The 17,568-nt window shown below is 44.6% G+C and overlaps 1 protein-coding gene across 1 annotated transcript in view; it reads left to right on the forward strand.

Moving 5' to 3' along the window:
* The window catches only part of LOC124653523 (asparagine synthetase [glutamine-hydrolyzing] 2), an 84,962-nt gene that overhangs the window by 3,387 nt on the left and 64,007 nt on the right, over positions 1–17,568 (forward strand). The gene's annotated exons all lie outside the window — the stretch shown is intronic.

Below are 17,568 nucleotides of genomic sequence, written 5' to 3' on the forward strand. Positions count from 1 at the left end.
ATGATGGCGTGTATTTCACACGTTCGTTGGGCAACCCCAAGAGGAAGGTATGATGCGCACAGCAGCAAGTTTTCCCTCGGAAAGAAACCAAGGTTTATCGAACCAGGAGGAGCCAAGAAGCACGTTGAAGGTTGATGGCGGCGGGATGTAGTGCGGCGCAACACCGTAGATCCCGGCGCCAACGTGGAATCTCGCACAACACAACCAAAGTACTTTGCCCCAACGAAACAGGTGAGGTTGTCAATCTCACCGGCTTGCTCGTAACAAAGGATTAACCGTATTGTGTGGAAGATGATTGTTTGCAGAGAAAACAAGTAAAACAAGTATTGCAAGCAGATTTGTATTTCAAGTATTAAAAGAATGGACCGGGGTCCACAGTTCACTAGAGGTGTCTCTCCCATAAGATAAAAGCATGTTGGGTGAACAAATTACAGTCGGGCAATTGACAAATAGAGAGAGCATAACAATGCACATACATGGTATGATAAGTATAGTGAGATTTAATTGGGCATTACGACAAAGTACATAGACCGCCATCCAACCGCATCTATGCCTAAAAAGTCCACCTTCGAGTTATCGTCCGAACCCCTTCCAGTATTAAGTTGCAAAGCAACAGACAATTGCATTAAGTATGGTGCGTAATGTAATCAACAACTACATCCTCGGACATAGCGCCAATGTTTTATCCCTAGTCCCAGGTGTCAATGCAGGCATGAACCCACTATCGAGCATAAATACTCCCTCTTGGAGTTAAAAGCAAAAACTTGGCCAGAGCCTCTACTAGTAACGGAGAGCATGCAAGATCATAAACAACACATATGTAATAACTTGATAATTAACATAACATGGTTTTCTCTATCCATCGGATCCCGACAAACACAATATAGAGTATTACAGATAGATTATCTTGATCATGTTAGGCAGCTCACAAGATCCAACAATGAAGCACAATGAGGAGAAGACAACCATCTAGCTACTGCTATGGACCCATAGTCTAGGGGTGAACTACTCACTCATCACTCCGGAGGCGACCATGGCGGTGTAGAGTCCTCCGGGAGATGAATCCCCTCTCCAGCAGGGTGCCGGAGGAGATCTCCGTAATCCCCGAGATGGGATCGGCGGCGGCGTCTCGGTAAGGTTTTCCGTATCGTGGTTTTTCGCCTCGGGGGTTTCGCGACGGAGGCTTTAAGTAGGCGGAAGGGCAGAGTCGGAGGGCCGACGAGGGCCCACACCATAGGGCGGCGCGGGCCCCTCCTTGGCCGCGCGGCCCTATGGTCCGGCCACCTCGTGGCCCCACTTCGTATGCTCTTCGGTCTTCTCGGAAGGTTCGTGACAAAATAGGCCCCCGGGTCTTCGTTTCGTCCAATTCCGAGAATATTTTGTTACTAGGATTTCGAAACCAAAAACAGCGAGAAAACAGAACTGGCACTTCGGCATCTTGTTAATAGGTTAGTTCCGGAAAATGCACGAATATGACATAAAGTGTGCATAAAACATGTAGGTATCATCAATAATATGGCATAGAACATAAGAAATTATCGATACGTCGGAGACGTATCAAGCATCCCCAAGCTTAGTTCTGCTCGTCTCGAAGCAGGTAAAACGATAACAAAGATAATTTCGAAGTGATATGCCATCATAACCTTGATCATACTATTTGTAAACATATGTAGTGGATGCAGCGATCAAAACAATGGTAATGACATGAGTAAACAAGTGAATCATAAAGCAAAGACTTTTCATGAATAGTACTTCAAGACAAGTATCAATAAGTCTTGCATAAGAGTTAACACATAAAGCAATAAATCAAAGTAAAGGTATTGAAGCAACACAAAGGAAGATTAAGTTTCAGCGGTTGCTTTCAACTTGTAACATGTATATCTCATGGATAATTGTCAACATAGAGTAATATAACAAGTACAATATGCAAGTATGTAGGAATCAATGCACAGTTCACACAAGTGTTTGCTTCTTGAGGTGGAGAGAGATAGGTGAACTCGACTCAACATAAAAGTAAAGAGAATGGTCCTTCAAAGAGGAAAGCATCGATTGCTATATTTGTGCTAGAGCTTTTATTTTGAAAACATGAAACAATTTTGTCAACGGTAGTAATAAAGCATATGAGTTATGAAAGTTATATCTTACAAGTTGCAAGTCTCATGCATAGTATACTAATAGTGCCCACACCTTGTCCTAATTAGCTTGGACTACCGGATCTTTGCAATGCACATGTTTTAACCAAGTGTCACAATGGGGTACCTCCATGCCGTCTGTACAAAGGTCTAAGGAGAAAGCTCGCATTTTGGATTTCTCGCTTTTTATTATTCTCAACTTAGACATCCATACCGGGACAACATGGACAACAGATAATGGACTCCTCTTTAATGCATAAGCATGTGGCAACAATTATTATTCTAGTATGAGATTGAGGATATATGTCCAAGACTGAAACTTCCACCATGAATCATGGCTTTAGTTAGCGGCCCAAAGTTCTTCTCTAACAATATGCATGCTCCAACCATGAAGGTGGTAGATCTCTCTTACTTCAGACAAGACGGACATGCATATCAACTCACATGATATTCAACAAAGAATAGTTGATGGCGTCCCCAGAAACATGGTTATCGCACAACAAGCAACTTAATAAGAGATAAAGTGCATAAGTACATATTCAATACCACAATAGTTTTTAAGCTATTTGTCCCATGAGCTATATATTGCAAAGGTGAATGATGGAATTTTAAAGGTACCACTCAAGCAATTTACTTTGGAATGGCGGATAAATACCATGTAGTAGGTAGGTATGGTGGACACAAATGGCATAGTGGTTGGCTCAAGGATTTTGGATGCATGAGAAGTATTCCCTCTCGATACAAGGTTTAGGCTAGCAAGGTTATTTGAAACAAACACAAGGATGAACGGTACAGCAAAACTCACATAAAAGACACATTGTAAACATTATAAGACTCCATACCGTCTTCCTTGTTGTTCAAAACTCAATACTAGATATTATCTAGACTCTAGAGAAACCAAATATGCAAACCAAATTAGCAAGCTCTAAGTATTTCTTCATTAATGGGTGCAAAGTATATGATGCAAGAGCTTAAACATGAGCACAACAATTGCCAAGTATCAAATTATCCAAGACATTTTAGAATTACTACATGTAGCATTTTCCAATTCCAACCATATAACAATTTAACGAAGAAGAAACTTCGCCATGAATACCATGAGTAGAGCCTAAGGACATACTTGTCCGTATGCTACAGCCGAGCGTGTCTCTCTCCCACAAAGTGAATGCTAGGATCCATTTTATTCAAACAAAACAAAAATAAAAACAAACCGACGCTCCAAGCAAAGTGCATAAGATGTGACGGAATAAAAATATAGTTTCAGGGGAGGAACCTGATAATGTTGTCGATGAAGAAGGGGATGCCTTGGGCATCCCCAAGCTTAGACGCTTGAGTCTTCTTAGAATATGCAGGGGTGAACCACCGGGGCATCCCCAAGCTTAGAGCTTTCACTCTCCTTGATCATATTGCATCATACTCCTCTCTTGATCCTTGAAAACTTCCTCCACACCAAACTCGAAACAACTCATTAGAGGGTTAGTGCATAATAAAAATTCACATGTTCAGAGGTGACACAATCATTCTTAACACTTCTGGACATTGCATAAAGCTACTGGACATTAATGGATCAAAGAAATTCATCCAACATAGCAAAAGAGGCAATGCAAAATAAAAGGCAGAATCTGTCAAAACAGAACAGTCCGTAAAGATGGATTTTATTAGGCCACCAGACTTGCTCAAATAAAAATGCCAAAATTGAATGAAAGTTGCGTACATATCTGAGGATCATGCACGTAAATTGTCTTAATTTTCTGAGCTACATACAGGGAGGTAGACCCAGATTCGTGACAGAAAAGAAATCTGTAACTGCGCAGTAATCCAAATCTAGTACTTACTTTACTATCAAAGACTTTACTTGGCACAACAAAACTCAAAACTAAGATAAGGAGAGGTTGCTACAGTAGTAAACAACTTCCAAGACACAAATATAAAACAAAAATACTGTAGTAAAAACATGGGTTGTCTCCCATAAGCGCTTTTCTTTAACGCCTTTCAGCTAGGCGCAGAAAGTGTAACTCAAGTAACATCGAGAGATGAAGCATCAACATCATAATTTGTTCTAATAATAGAATCATAAGGTAACTTCATTCTCTTTCTAGGGAAGTGTTCCATACCTTTCTTGAGAGGAAATTGATATTTAATATTACCTTCCTTCATATCAATAGTAGCACCAACGGTTCGAAGAAAAGGTCTTCCCAATATAATGGGGCAAGATGCATTGCATTCAATATCCAAGACAACAAAATCAACGGGGACAAGGTTATTGTTAACCACAATATGAACATTATCAACTCTCCCCAAAGGTTTCTTTTTAGCATTATCAGCGAGATTAACATCCAGATAACAGTTTTTCAATGGTGGCAAGTCAAGCATATCATAGACTTTCTTAGGCATAACAGAAATACTTGCACCTAGATCACATAAAGCATTACAATCAAAATCTTTGACTCTCATTTTAATGATGGGCTCCCAACCATCCTCTAGCTTCCTAGGAATAGAAGTTTCAAGTTTTAGTTTCTCTTCTCTAGCTTTTATGAGAGCATTTGTAATATGTTTTGTGAAAGCCAAGTTTACAGCGCTAGCATTGGGACTCTTAGCAAGTTTTTGTAAGAACTTTATAACTTCATAGATGTGGCAATCATCAAAATCTAAATCATTACAATTTAAAGCAATGGGATTATTATCCCCAAGGTTGGAAAAAATTTCAGCAGTTTTATCACAGGCAGTTTCAGCAGTTTTAGCAGTTTCAGGTAATTTTGCGCGCTTTGCACTAGGAGTAGAAACATTGCCAACACCAATTATTGTATTATTGATAGTAGGAGGTGCAGAAACATGTGAATCATTAGCATTGCTTGTGGTGGTAATAGTCCAAACTTTAGCTACATTTTCCTCTTTAGCTAGTTTTTCATTTTCTTCTCTATCCCACCTAGCACGCAGTTCAGCCATTAATCTTATATTATCATTAATTCTAACTTGGATGGCATTTGTTGTAGTAACAATTTTATTTTCAATATCCCTATTAGGCATAACTTTCGATTTCAAAAGATCAACATCAGAGGCAAGACTATCAACTCTAGAAACAAGAATATCAATTTTATTGAGCTTTTCCTCAACAGATTTGTTAAAAGCAGTTTGTGTACTAATAAATTATTTAAGCATAGCTTCAAGTCCAGGGGGTGTATTCCTATTATTGTTGTAAGAATTCCCATAAGAATTAGCATAACCGTTACCATTATCATAAGGATATGGCCTATAGTTATTACTAGAATTGTTCCGATAAGCATTGTTGTTGAAATTACTATTTTTAATGAAGTTTACATCAACATGTTCTTCTTGAGCAACCAATGAAGCTAATGGAACATTATTAGGATCAACATTAGTCCTATTATTCGCAAGCATAGACATAATAGCATCAACCTTATCATTCAAGGAAGAGGATTCTTCAACAGAATTTACCTTCTTACCTTGTGGAGCTCTTTCCGTGTGCCATTCAGAGTAATTAACCATCATATTATCAAGGACCTTTGTTGCTTCACCAAGAGTGATGGACATAAAGGTACCTCCAGCAGCTGAATCCAATAAATTCCGCGAAGAAAAATTTAGTCCTGCATAGAAGGTTTGGATGATCATCCAAGTAGTCAGTCCATGGGTTGGGCAATTTTTAACCGAGAGATTTCATTCTTTCCCAAGCTTGAGCAACATGTTCATTATCCAATTGTTTAAAATTCATTATGCTACTCCTCAAAGATATAATTTTAGCAGGGGGATAATATCTACCAATAAAAGCATCCTTGCATTTAGTCCATGAATCAATACTATTCTTAGGCGAGAGATAGCAACCAATCTTTAGCTCTTCCTCTTAATGAGAAAGGAAACAATTTTAATTTTATAATATCACCATCTACATCTTTATACTTTTGCATTTCACATAGTTCAACAAAATTATTGAGATGGGCAGCGAGCATCATCAGAACTAACACCGAGAAAATTGCTCTCGCATAACAAGATTCGAGTAAGGCGAGGTTTAATTTCAAAGAATTCTGCTTGTAGTAGCGAGGTGGAGCAATAGGTGTGCATAAGAAATCATTATTATTTGTGCTAGTGAAGTCACACAACTTAGTATTTTCAGGGGTAGCCATTTTAGCGAGTAGTAAATAAAACGAGACTAGATAAAGTAAATGCAAGTAAACTAATTTTTTTGTGTTTTTGATATAGCAAACAAGACGAGTAAATAAAGTAAAACTAGCAACTAATTTTTTTGTGTTTTGATATAATGCAGCAAACAAAGTAGTAAATAAAATAAAGCAAGACAAAAACAAAGTAAAGAGATTGAGAAGTGGAGACTCCCCTTGCGGCGTGTCTTGATCTCCCCGACAACGGCGCCGTGAAAATATGCTTGATGGCGTGTATTTCACACGTTCGTTGGGCAACCCCAAGAGGAAGGTATGATGCGCACAGCAGCAAGTATTCCCTCGAGAAAGAAACCAAGGTTTATCGAACCGAGGAGGAGCCAAGAAGCACGTTGAAGGTTGATGGCGGCGGGATGTAGTGCGGCGCAACACCGGAGATCCCGGCGCCAACGTGGAATCTGCACAACACAACCAAAGTACTTTGCCCCAACGAAACGAGTGAGGTTGTCAATCTCACCGGCTTGCTGTAACAAAGGATTAACCGTATTGTGTGGAAGATGATTGTTTGCGGAGAAAACGAGTAAAACAAGTATTTCAGACAGATTTGTATTTCAGTATTAAAAGAATGGACCGGGGTCCACGAGTTCACTAGAGGTGTCTCTCCCATAAGATAAAAGCATGTTGGGTGAACAAATTACAGTCGGGCAATTGACAAATAGAGAGAGCATAACAATGCACATACATGGTATGATAAGTATAGTGAGATTTAATTGGGCATTACGACAAAGTACATAGACCGCCATCCAACTGCATCTATGCCTAAAAAGTCCACCTTTAGGTTATCGTCCGAACCCCTTCCAGTATTAAGTTGCAAAGCAACGAGACAATTGCATTAAGTATGGTGCGTAATGTAATCAACAACTACATCCTCGGACATAGCGCCAATGTTTTATCCCTAGTGGCAACGAGCACAACACAACCTTAGAACTTTACGTCACTTGTCCCGGTGTCAATGCGAGGCATGAACCCACTATCGAGCATAAATACTCCCTCTTGGAGTTAAAAGCAAAAACTTGGCCGAGCCTCTACTAGTAACGGAGAGCATGCAAGATCATAAACAACACATATGTAATAACTTGATAATTAACATAACATGGTATTCTCTATCCATCGGATCCCGACAAACACAACATAGAGTATTACGGATAGATGATCTTGATCATGTTAGGCAGCTCACAAGATCCAACAATGAAGCACAATGAGGAGAAGACAACCATCTAGCTACTGCTATGGACCCATAGTCCAGGGGTGAACTACTCACTCATCACTCCGGAGGCGACCATGGCGGTGTAGAGTCCTCCGGGAGATGAATCCCCTCTCCGGCGGGGTGCCGGAGGAGATCTCCGAATCCCCGAGATGGGATCGGCGGCGGCGGCGTCTCAGTAAGGTTTTCCGTATCGTGGTTTTTCGCCTCAGGGGTTTCGCGACGGAGGCTTTAAGTAGGCGGAAGGGCAGAGTCGGGGGGCTGACGAGGGGCCCACACCATAGGGCGGCGCGGGCCCCTCCTTGGCCACGCGGCCCTATGGTCTGGCCACCTCGTGGCCCCACTTCGTATGCTCTTCGGTCTTCTGGAAGGTTCGTGGCAAAATAGGCCCCTAGGTCTTCGTTTCGTCCAATTCCGAGAATATTTTGTTACTAGGATTTCTGAAACCAAAAACAGCAAAAAACAGGAACTGGCACTTCGGCATCTTGTTAATAGGTTAGTTCCAGAAAATGCACGAATATGACATAAAGTGTGCATAAAACATGTAGGTATCATCAATTATATGGCATAGAACATAAGAAATTATCGATACGCCGGAGACGTATCATCATACAATCTTGAATCACATGATTCATCTTACACAAATAGTTGATCCTTCAATCAACAACATACATAAGTTCATACATAGCGGAAGCGTAATAGTAACGGGACTCTCTAGTCCACAGGCCAACATTTGACGTCCGAAACCCCTAGTTGTCGTAGGCGTCCTGCTGGTCATCCTCGTGATAGTTCTGTTCCTCCTCGTACTCTGGCCATTTGAATAGCCAGGGACAAAGCCGTAAGTACTTCAAGTACTTGCAAACTAATACTATTGTAAAATGCCAATGAAAGGTACTAAGCTCTAGTTTAACTTGCCTAAGCCAAATTTCAGTTCACAAGCTTGGTTCATGTACTAACTAACTTAAGGGGGAACATTAGTGTCATTCCCACCTCATGGGTTCAATACCCAAAGAGTCACCAAGTCACCATTCACACTTTACTAAAGCTTTCAAAAATCTGACACCGGAAACTGTATGGCCCTTCCAACCGTCCGTAACCGTGGACACGGCTATTCGAATAGATTTACACTCTGCAGAGGTTGCACACTTGTGCCACAACATTTGATTTCATCCGTCGGAATAACTCCGAGTCACCGTAACACGATACGCGGATCATCAACCATAACCTTTCACTTACACATACTAGTATGAGCACCTCTCCCCATGAGCTTGGCCTCCCGAGTGAAAACCAAGCGTTAACACTGGGAACCGCACGGAGGCTTGGCCGTACAATTTCACCTCAATTCACATCCTTTCTCAACAACGGAGGCAGCCTCAGCATAACCCCTATGATGTGTGTTCAGAGGGAACTCATACTAAAATCTATAAACTTCCAGTTAAGCCCTACCCATAATCAGGTATTGTGGGGGTACTCAAAAATTGGAAAGGTATCGCATTCAAACCAATATCAGGTTTTTATCAAAAATCACCATCTTCTCTTGTTCACAATCAACTTCAAATCCTTCAATGGAATGCTTCATCATTCCAAGGTTTCAAAATTCAACCATTCACATGTTCCCATCTATAGTAGTCAAATTTTAGTATTTTAGCACTAGCACTAATCATGAGGGGTGCTACTTTGCTTTGCTATCTCTACTCATCTAGTGATCATGTTCTCTATACCAATTTTAGTCCATCCTTTGAAAACACAACAAGTAAAACTTGTATGGTGTAAATATAAGATAGGCTTGTATGAAGAAAGATAAGAATATGGTGCCTTGCTCAAGGAGAGCCTTGCACTTTGCAAGAGTATTATCTTGCCTTGGTAGTTCTCTAAGTTTTCTCCTTCTTCTTCTGGGTAGAATTCTCCTTCCTCTTGATAGTCTCCGGTGCTAGCGTCTAAATTTGAATACGAGGTATAATCACTCAACAAGCTCAAAAGCTATACTAGACACATCATTACTTCACACAAACTATACTAAGCACACACATAAAATAAGTAAGTGCATTGGTGGGGTGACTTGAGGAAAATATTTTCCTCTCATTCATATGTGACAATTAACTTTCATATGGTGCTTGAGGATTAATTTCCTCTCATTGAAATCTTCTTAAGATTTAATTTCTCAAATAATCATACATGAGTTCATATTGACCTAAGTCAACCATTCATCATCATTATTTGAGAAAATGATTTAAATGAGGTAGACCACCTCATACCATTTTAAAATACTCTACAAATGATTTAAATCTCCAAATGTTCATATAGGAGAGTTTGGACCAGGGGTGCAAACATCACATGAATTCATTTGAGACCAAGATTTAAATGAAGTAAAAATACTTCATAAGATTTACATAATAGTTTTGGACAATATCACTTACTAAATTAGCCATATTGTCCATTAATTAAACTAGGGCATGATCATGCAAAGTGACCACACCATTTTCTTGCAGAAACAATTAGTGTAAGTCAAATGTGAGCTATAGGAGTTGGAATTAACTTAATATCTATTTTGGTTGATTTTTAAGAATTAATTGAATGTGCAAAAGTCTCTGGCTTGATCTTTTTGTCACATTATTTCTACAACAGATCTCAAGGTGAGACCAGTGGCAAGTTGTAGAAATTTTCCATAGCTATCTAACAATATAAAGTTTGTTAAATTTGGCCAAGCCAAACAGATTCTATGGATTTTCAAAGTTGGAGCCAGTATTGAAATTAAATGGATTTGGAAAATTCGAATTTGAATTACTGGGCTACGCGGGAAAGCAAACTGGGCCCAAACGTTTAAAAACGGCCCAAGGCCAGCCCACCACGCATCTGTGCACGCGCGGGCCGCCTGACAGTGGGCTCCACCTGTCAGCGACTCTTAAAAGCCGAATCGGTATGGACTAACGTGGGGCGTTGGATTAGAACGCGATCTAACGGCTCTGGTGCGTCGTCGTCGACGGCGAGAGAGAAGCTCGCCGGCCTGCGCAGGTAGGGGTCGGAGGGCTTACGGTGGCTCCAGCTAGGGTTGGCGGTATGCTCGACGAGGTTGTAGACGACGGCGAGGCTCCCGGCAGCGGTGGCGTCGTCGGGGGCGGCCTCCTTCTCCGGCGATTGCTCGCGGGGCTTCCGCGGCGGTGAGGCGTCGATTGGGCGGCGGCGGTGGCTAATCGAGCATGGTGAGGTGCTTGGGGAGGTCGAGGAAGAAGAGGGGAGGGTGGTGGTGTGAAGAGATGGTCGAGGCGAGGCCTCCTTTTATAGGCGCGATGGTGGCCGGGGTGCTGCGGCGAAGTCGACAAGGGCGCGGCTTCTCCGGGGGTCTAGGGAGCTAGGCGGCGACGCGATCGTGTTCACGATGTCACCGCGGTCCTTGGAGCGTCAACGGCGTGGTTAATGGCGGTGTACGGTGGTCGGGCGGGCGAGTGTACTGTCGCGGTCGTGGCGGGCGCGTTCGTCCTCTCCGGCGGCCGTGGTCGCCAAGGCATGGCGTCAGCGTGTCCGGCGAGCTCCGCGTGGCGAGAAGGGTACCACGGCGCGCGGGCTTGGTCGGGGTACGGCGGTGTACGGCGAACGACGCGTGGCTGTGTCGCGCGTGTCCGTGCACGACGACGTCACCATGCCGCTCGCGGCGCGCCAGGGACGTCGTGGGCGCGCGTCGTCCGGGGCGTGTCGGCGTCCTCGTGACCAAGGGCTTGTACTGGCGATCTTCTGGGATCCTTGGCGAGCTCCTGGATATGGTGGTGAGGCCGATCGTGGAGGGAAAGAGAGGGGGAGGTGTCGAGGTGCGACGTGGCCGGCATGGCCATGTCCACGCCATGGCTGCCCTCTCCTGGCGGTTTCTTGGCATGGGCTTGGTGTAGGGGTGTCCTCTGGTCATGGCTAGGGCAAGTAGTGGTCAAGGAGTGGTCTGGTTTGGTCAATATCGAAATTGTGGTGATCTTGTTTTTGATAAAAAGTATCTACTTTGCTGGCTCATATCTCTTGATTCATAATGAATTTGGTAGGATGATCTTCACAAAAGTTGTTCTCCTTGTTGTGTACTTGGATGACATGCCAATAGTTGGATTTGTTTAGTTTAGAAATTTTGAAATAGAGAGGCTCAAAGTGGTGACCAGACTGTAAAAGACAGAAATGACCATTATCATATGTGATCATATTTTCAAATTTGAAATTGGTTTAAAAGTTATATCTTTGATTCTCCAAGTTGTAATTACTCATTAATATCATATTACAATTATTGGTGAAGATCAAATGGGTCTAGGGTCAAATTTACAAAAATGACATAGACCATATGTTAGGGTTTTTAGGGTTTTAAATAATATTTGATTTCTTTCTCTTTTTGATGGATTTGATTTATGATGATCACTTGATCACTTTAGGGTTTTGGAGTTCATCACATACACTAAGTAACAAACATCATGGCATATCACTCAAAATGCACAAGTCCTATGCAGGGTACTATATGCAAAGTAAAAGTTTTTGTTGGTGAAATTTGGATAATTGGAATTGTTCTTCTTCCTTTATTTAAAAATTGGGATGTTACATTTGGTAAGGCTAGATGGATGCCAACCACTGGTTGGGTACCCTAGCCCATTACTGAACCCTATTGGGTGATGATGTGGTGGCTTAAGGTGTTGGCTGTGGGTTGAGGTGGCCCTGACAGCTCTTTGATGCTGTCATGGGTAGCTCCCCCTCTCTGTGGCTTGCTGTGGTTGGTGAATGCTTGTTGTAAGTGAATAATTGCTCACTGGTTGATCCAAGACTGGACTTCCAGTGGCTTTTGATGCTGAGAATTTATATAGACAAAGATTTGTCTATTTGTCTGATGGTATAGCTAGCTATAGGTGCTAAGTGTTCATGGTTGACTAGATAGGATCAACCCTTGCTGGATTTCCTTGGGGTGTCAGTGTTTTGATCCAACCAATGTTCCCTTGGTTGATTAACCTATTGGCTTCTTTCATATTTGCTTGCACCAAATGGTTTAGTAACCAGATGATGACACAAACAGGGTTTCTACCCTTTTCTTTTGCTTCTGTGACATATGCACATGCTTAATTATGAGCAAAACCATGGTTTGCTCATGTTCATCTGGGTATACCTCACTCCAGCTCCTAGAAATTGGTGTTGGTGTAGAGGATTGCTTCTCTGATGCTTGGTTTGCTTGCCCTGCTCCTCCTTGCAAGCTTGTGGTGCTTGATTAAATTATGTGGCTGTTTGAGTAGGTTGAACAGCAGTGGTTGTTCTTCCTGTTATTTTTGTTCTTGTGTTCTTGGTAAACTTACCCAGGAGCTTGTGTCGATGGAATGGTTAGGGTTTGGATGGAAAAAGGTTTTATATCATCCTCTCTTTGCTCTCCTGGTCGACAGCTGAGCCTGGCACCATTTTGGTGACTCCCCTGGCTTGTGTGTGCTGTTGTGCATGCACATAGCCTGGTGAGCTGCCTGTGTGGTTCCCTGTTGGGACTTGGTCCATTTGGTGGATCAGCTCGGCTGATCTTGATAATATCCTCTCCAGTTCATTATTTCTTTGCTAACCTGCCAAGTGGCAATGCCACTTGGCATAACTTGTGTTTGCTTTGTGTGTGTTTGCAGGGATCAAGGTGATGATCAAGATGAAGTGCAAGATCATCTTGATCAAAGATCTCATGAAGATCAACTTGTAGTTTAGGATAGATCATTTCATTGTAATTTTCTTTCTTTTTCTTTTTCCATTTTGTCAATTCTTGTAATGTGTTGTAATATTTTATATTCCAAATCTGAATATTGTAAAGACAATGTATCTTGTGTGATTATCAATAAAGCTCAAAGTTTCTCTAATGAGCTCTTAATTATATGTTGTATAATTTAATATCCTTGAGTATTCATAGTTGTTCAATGAATTACCTCAATTTGAATTATAAAATAATCATGTGGTGTTTGAATTTGAAATTCAAACACAAATGGCTTGAATTCAATCATGCAACTTAAAGTTGTGATGCACTAACCTCTCTCTCTCTTCTCAAAAACCTAATTGAGTTAAGTGAGGTCCAAATTTATCGCACTCTCGAAACCCTAACCCTGTAAGGTGTCGAGAGAGAAACTTGTCCCCCTTCGTTGCAGTTTTCTTTTAAAAGCGCGAAATTTCCCCAGAATTTACGATGCAGTGCACATCCCTTTCTAAAATCTACCCCTTGATTGTCTCTAAACCTGGGACATTACACCCGCCTGGCAGCGACCCTGACTTGATGCGTCTTCTCAGGCGCGCCAGCGACTAGCGCCGCAGCGTCGTTTCGGCAGTCTGCGTCACGTTAATGGCGATGCCTCGCCCGCCGAGCGGCTGCCGCCCACCTACTTCAACGCAGTAATAGCGACGCCACGCGTCCCGCTGCCGTCGCCTGCCTCCGACCTATATAAAGAGGGTGCGCGCTCTTCTTACTTATCCAGTCCTCCACACAAACCCTAGCCGCCACAAGCTTCACCGTAGCGCGGCGTAGCTCTTCCTGCGACATAGCCAGGCCCGCGAGGAGTCCATGGCGGGTCCTGGTGGCCGGCGAGGCGACCGAGGCTGCGGGCCTGGGCGCCCCAAGGGTCGGGGCAGGGGCCGCCGTGGTGGAGCAGCTACGGCCCCACGGTCGCCGTCGCCTGCATCTTCCTCGTCTTCGCATGAGGAGCGCTACTCGGTATCAAGCGGCTCCCGGACAAGTTCGCTGAGTTCGTCGATGGCGTCGAGCCGGCCCAGTTGCAGCTACAGGAGCCCAGCTGCAAGTTCTGCCGGTGGCCTGTCGAGGTCTTGTTCGACAGGAAGAGCAAGATGTACCAGCACATGGGGTGGGACAAGTTCGCCCGCGACCTCGCGCTCGAGCCCGACTGCCAGCTCACCTTCCTCTACGAGGGGGACAACGAGATGATCATCAAGGTGTTCGATGACACAGCCTGCAGCAGGCACTACCACACGACCGAGTCCGGCTCGGACACCGACAATTAAAACTGTTAGAGTGTTCTTTCTTTGCAGAACATGGCTACGAGCCAATTGAAGCCAGTAGTGGAGGTTATGTATGTTAGTGGGAACAACAGGGTTATCATTGCCAACTGGATTTTCCAGTTTGGGTGATTGAGTGTGCCGTTTTTTCTTGGCAGCGAATATATGGAACCAACACTACTGGCTTTCCTTATTTTCTAATATTTTAATTTGTGTCAACCATGGTTCGAACTATGTATTAGTTTGTGTAAATTATGTTCCAAATTATGTATTAGTTTGTGTAAAACCATGTTACAGTATGTAATGTTTGGAACTATGTATAAATGGAGAAGAGAAAAAAACAAGTAGAAAAAAATGCGTCGCCCCGCTGAAGCCACCCCAGACGTAAACGAACGCACGACAAAAACGATCATTTTCGCGTCCGCGGAGTGATGCAAACAGATGCTCCCGGATAATTTAGAAGTCCAATATACGTCGCCCCGTTGAAGATGCCCTTAGACTTGAGCGGCGCCCAGGGCTTCCACATAAGACCACCCCATCCACAATTGGCACGGCCCCAAACATCAGCACCATTGAACAGTGGTTGTTCCTCAGACAGTGATTGTTCCTCTGCAGTGAGGGCATCTCCAATGGAGCGACGCATTTTGGAGCCGCGCATGTCCGTTTGCGTCGATCTAAATGGCCGAAATTGATCGCGCGTGTCGGGGTCCCCTAGTGACAGGCTGCATTTTTTGGGTTTTGGTTTTTTTCAGCATAAAACATAATTTACATAGTAAAGAAAAAAAACTAACGTCTGCGTCTACTCGTCGTCGAGCACGATGAAATACGGTACCAGCCACGGCCAGGTGGCAACCGGCAGAACATAAGCCGATGCCACCGGTGGTGGTGGAGGTGGAGCAGCCCATGCTGACGGTGGAGGTGGAGCAGCCCACGCCGGTGGAGCCACCCACGGATTGTACGGTGGAGGTGGAGGCGGCGGTTGCGGGGCCGAGTCCTGGAGCGCCCGTCGTAGGGCCTCTTCCTCCGTGAGACCCGACGGCATGATGCCGGTGGCGTACCAGGGCAGCGGCGGCTGCACCGGTCGGTCCACCTCCGAGTCGAGGACGCCGAGCCTCTCGATCTCGTCGTCGGTCATCGTCGCCGGGAACTTGAACCTCCGGCCTTCTGCCATGGCTGCCTTCCATTCGAGGAAAATGAAGGCGACGAAGTCGTCGCTATCATCCTTGGCCTCCTTGTTGTGGTAGGCCAGCACGTCGCTCTCCTCGTCGTCGTCGTCCTGTGGAGGCGCCGGCGGCTGCCGTGTTCGAGTTGAGGCGGCGCTGGCCGGTCACACGAGAAGTCTCTAACGCCGAGGAAGCCCGCCTGCCTCCTCGGTCTGGCGACAAGTGTGCCAGCTGTTGGTGTCAACGACGAATGCGGGATCGACGCGGAGGTCCAGCGGCAGGTACAGCCGCCTGCGCCGGATCTCGGAGCTCCTACGTGGCTCGCGCAGAGGCACGAGCGGGACAGGGACTCGGAGGTGGCTGAGCCGCCAGCCGCCGCCAGGTAGGTGCAGATCCCGCCAGCGGTCGCACGATGTCCAGTTCTTGTGCATGAGCCGCGCCACCTCGACAGGCAGCGACACCATGTTCGTCTGCTCAGCTTTTTTGGTGTCGTTGCCTCAGAGTCGTGCTTCTTCTTTCCCATGGTTATGCGGTGGCGCGCGGCGGTAAGGGGTGGGAGTGGAGGTGTGGGTGGTGTGAGCAATGGAAGGTATGATGCCGATCGACTTTGTAATAGCCTAGCTGCGCCCGCCAGTGCGCGTGTAGAAGAGGCAACCACGACATTGATGTCGAAGGCTGCGGCGCAGATACAGATGCGTAAGCGATGACCGCCGAAGCGGCGACCACGGAAGCGATGCGTTCGATACAATCCTATGGCTAGTTGCCAGGCGGACCCGTTGGAAAAGCAAGCGGTCGCTTCTGTCCACCGGCGACACATTTCGAACGCAAATATATGCCGGGTTCGCGTCTCCCCACGATCACTATGAATGCATCGCATTTTTCAACCACGCGGATCTCGTAAACCGTTCGAGATGCCCTGAGATTGCCAGAATCTGAGATATTGTAAGATTGCATTCGGCTGCTTCGGTCAGTTAAAAGGGAATAGGATGTCCTTGCGGGATGAGAGGAACAGTAGGAAAGAGAGAAATAAGGGAAGAGAGAGAATATAAGGGGATGGTGGGTATGCCATGTCATCAATCCATGGCTACTCTTTTTCAGCCAATGAGAATGATGCAAGGGTGTGCTTTCTCAAAGCCCTTTATATTTGTTTTTCAATTTTGTCAAGCTTATATTTACAACTTTTGTGAATCTTTGAAGCTTATTACTTTAGATTTTTAAAACCTCTATTTTATCTTCGAAACATGAAATTCTCTTTTGTGAGTTTTTGTTGTTGCCAAATTATGGAAAAAATAGTGGGACGATTGCTTCGCGCACACATGTGAGGCATACTTTGCCGGAACGAGGCCATATCACGCACATGCATGTTCCCTAGGATGTGAATCAACGATCCATGTAAGGTATTTCCATCGTGGCCACGGAAAATTCGTTCTCCATTTTTCGAGTGCTGGAATGGATTTCTGTCCGTGAAGCAGGTATAGATCGCGCGAAGTAGGGTTGAGGGAAACCCGTGCACAATGATAGAAGAGCGCCTACGCAACACGTTCCACACACCCGCTATGCACGCTAGCTCTTCGGGAAGTTGTATAATCCCCCGTCGTCTCCCATCGATGCCGCTGGAAACGGGCCGGATTTGAACTACGCGCCCACTTTTCCCTACCACTGATTTTATGGAAAAATCATTTTTTGCTCCGGAATGTGTCATATTATATGCTGTAACTTATCACTTTCGGCGCCTGCCAACATGTGGACCTCCGCGCTCGACGCGGAGAAACGGGATGTCCGATGCGTCCCATTCGCTAGCACCGACGGTGCAAAACAACCCACCATAAAACTCCTCATTCCTGCCACGGATAGGAGGAGATGGGCGAAGAAAATAGGGCTGGAGAAGATCCTGAGATGCT

This window comes from Lolium rigidum, chromosome 5, assembly GCF_022539505.1.
Source record: "Lolium rigidum isolate FL_2022 chromosome 5, APGP_CSIRO_Lrig_0.1, whole genome shotgun sequence".
NCBI classification, from domain to species: Eukaryota; Viridiplantae; Streptophyta; class Magnoliopsida; order Poales; family Poaceae; genus Lolium; species Lolium rigidum.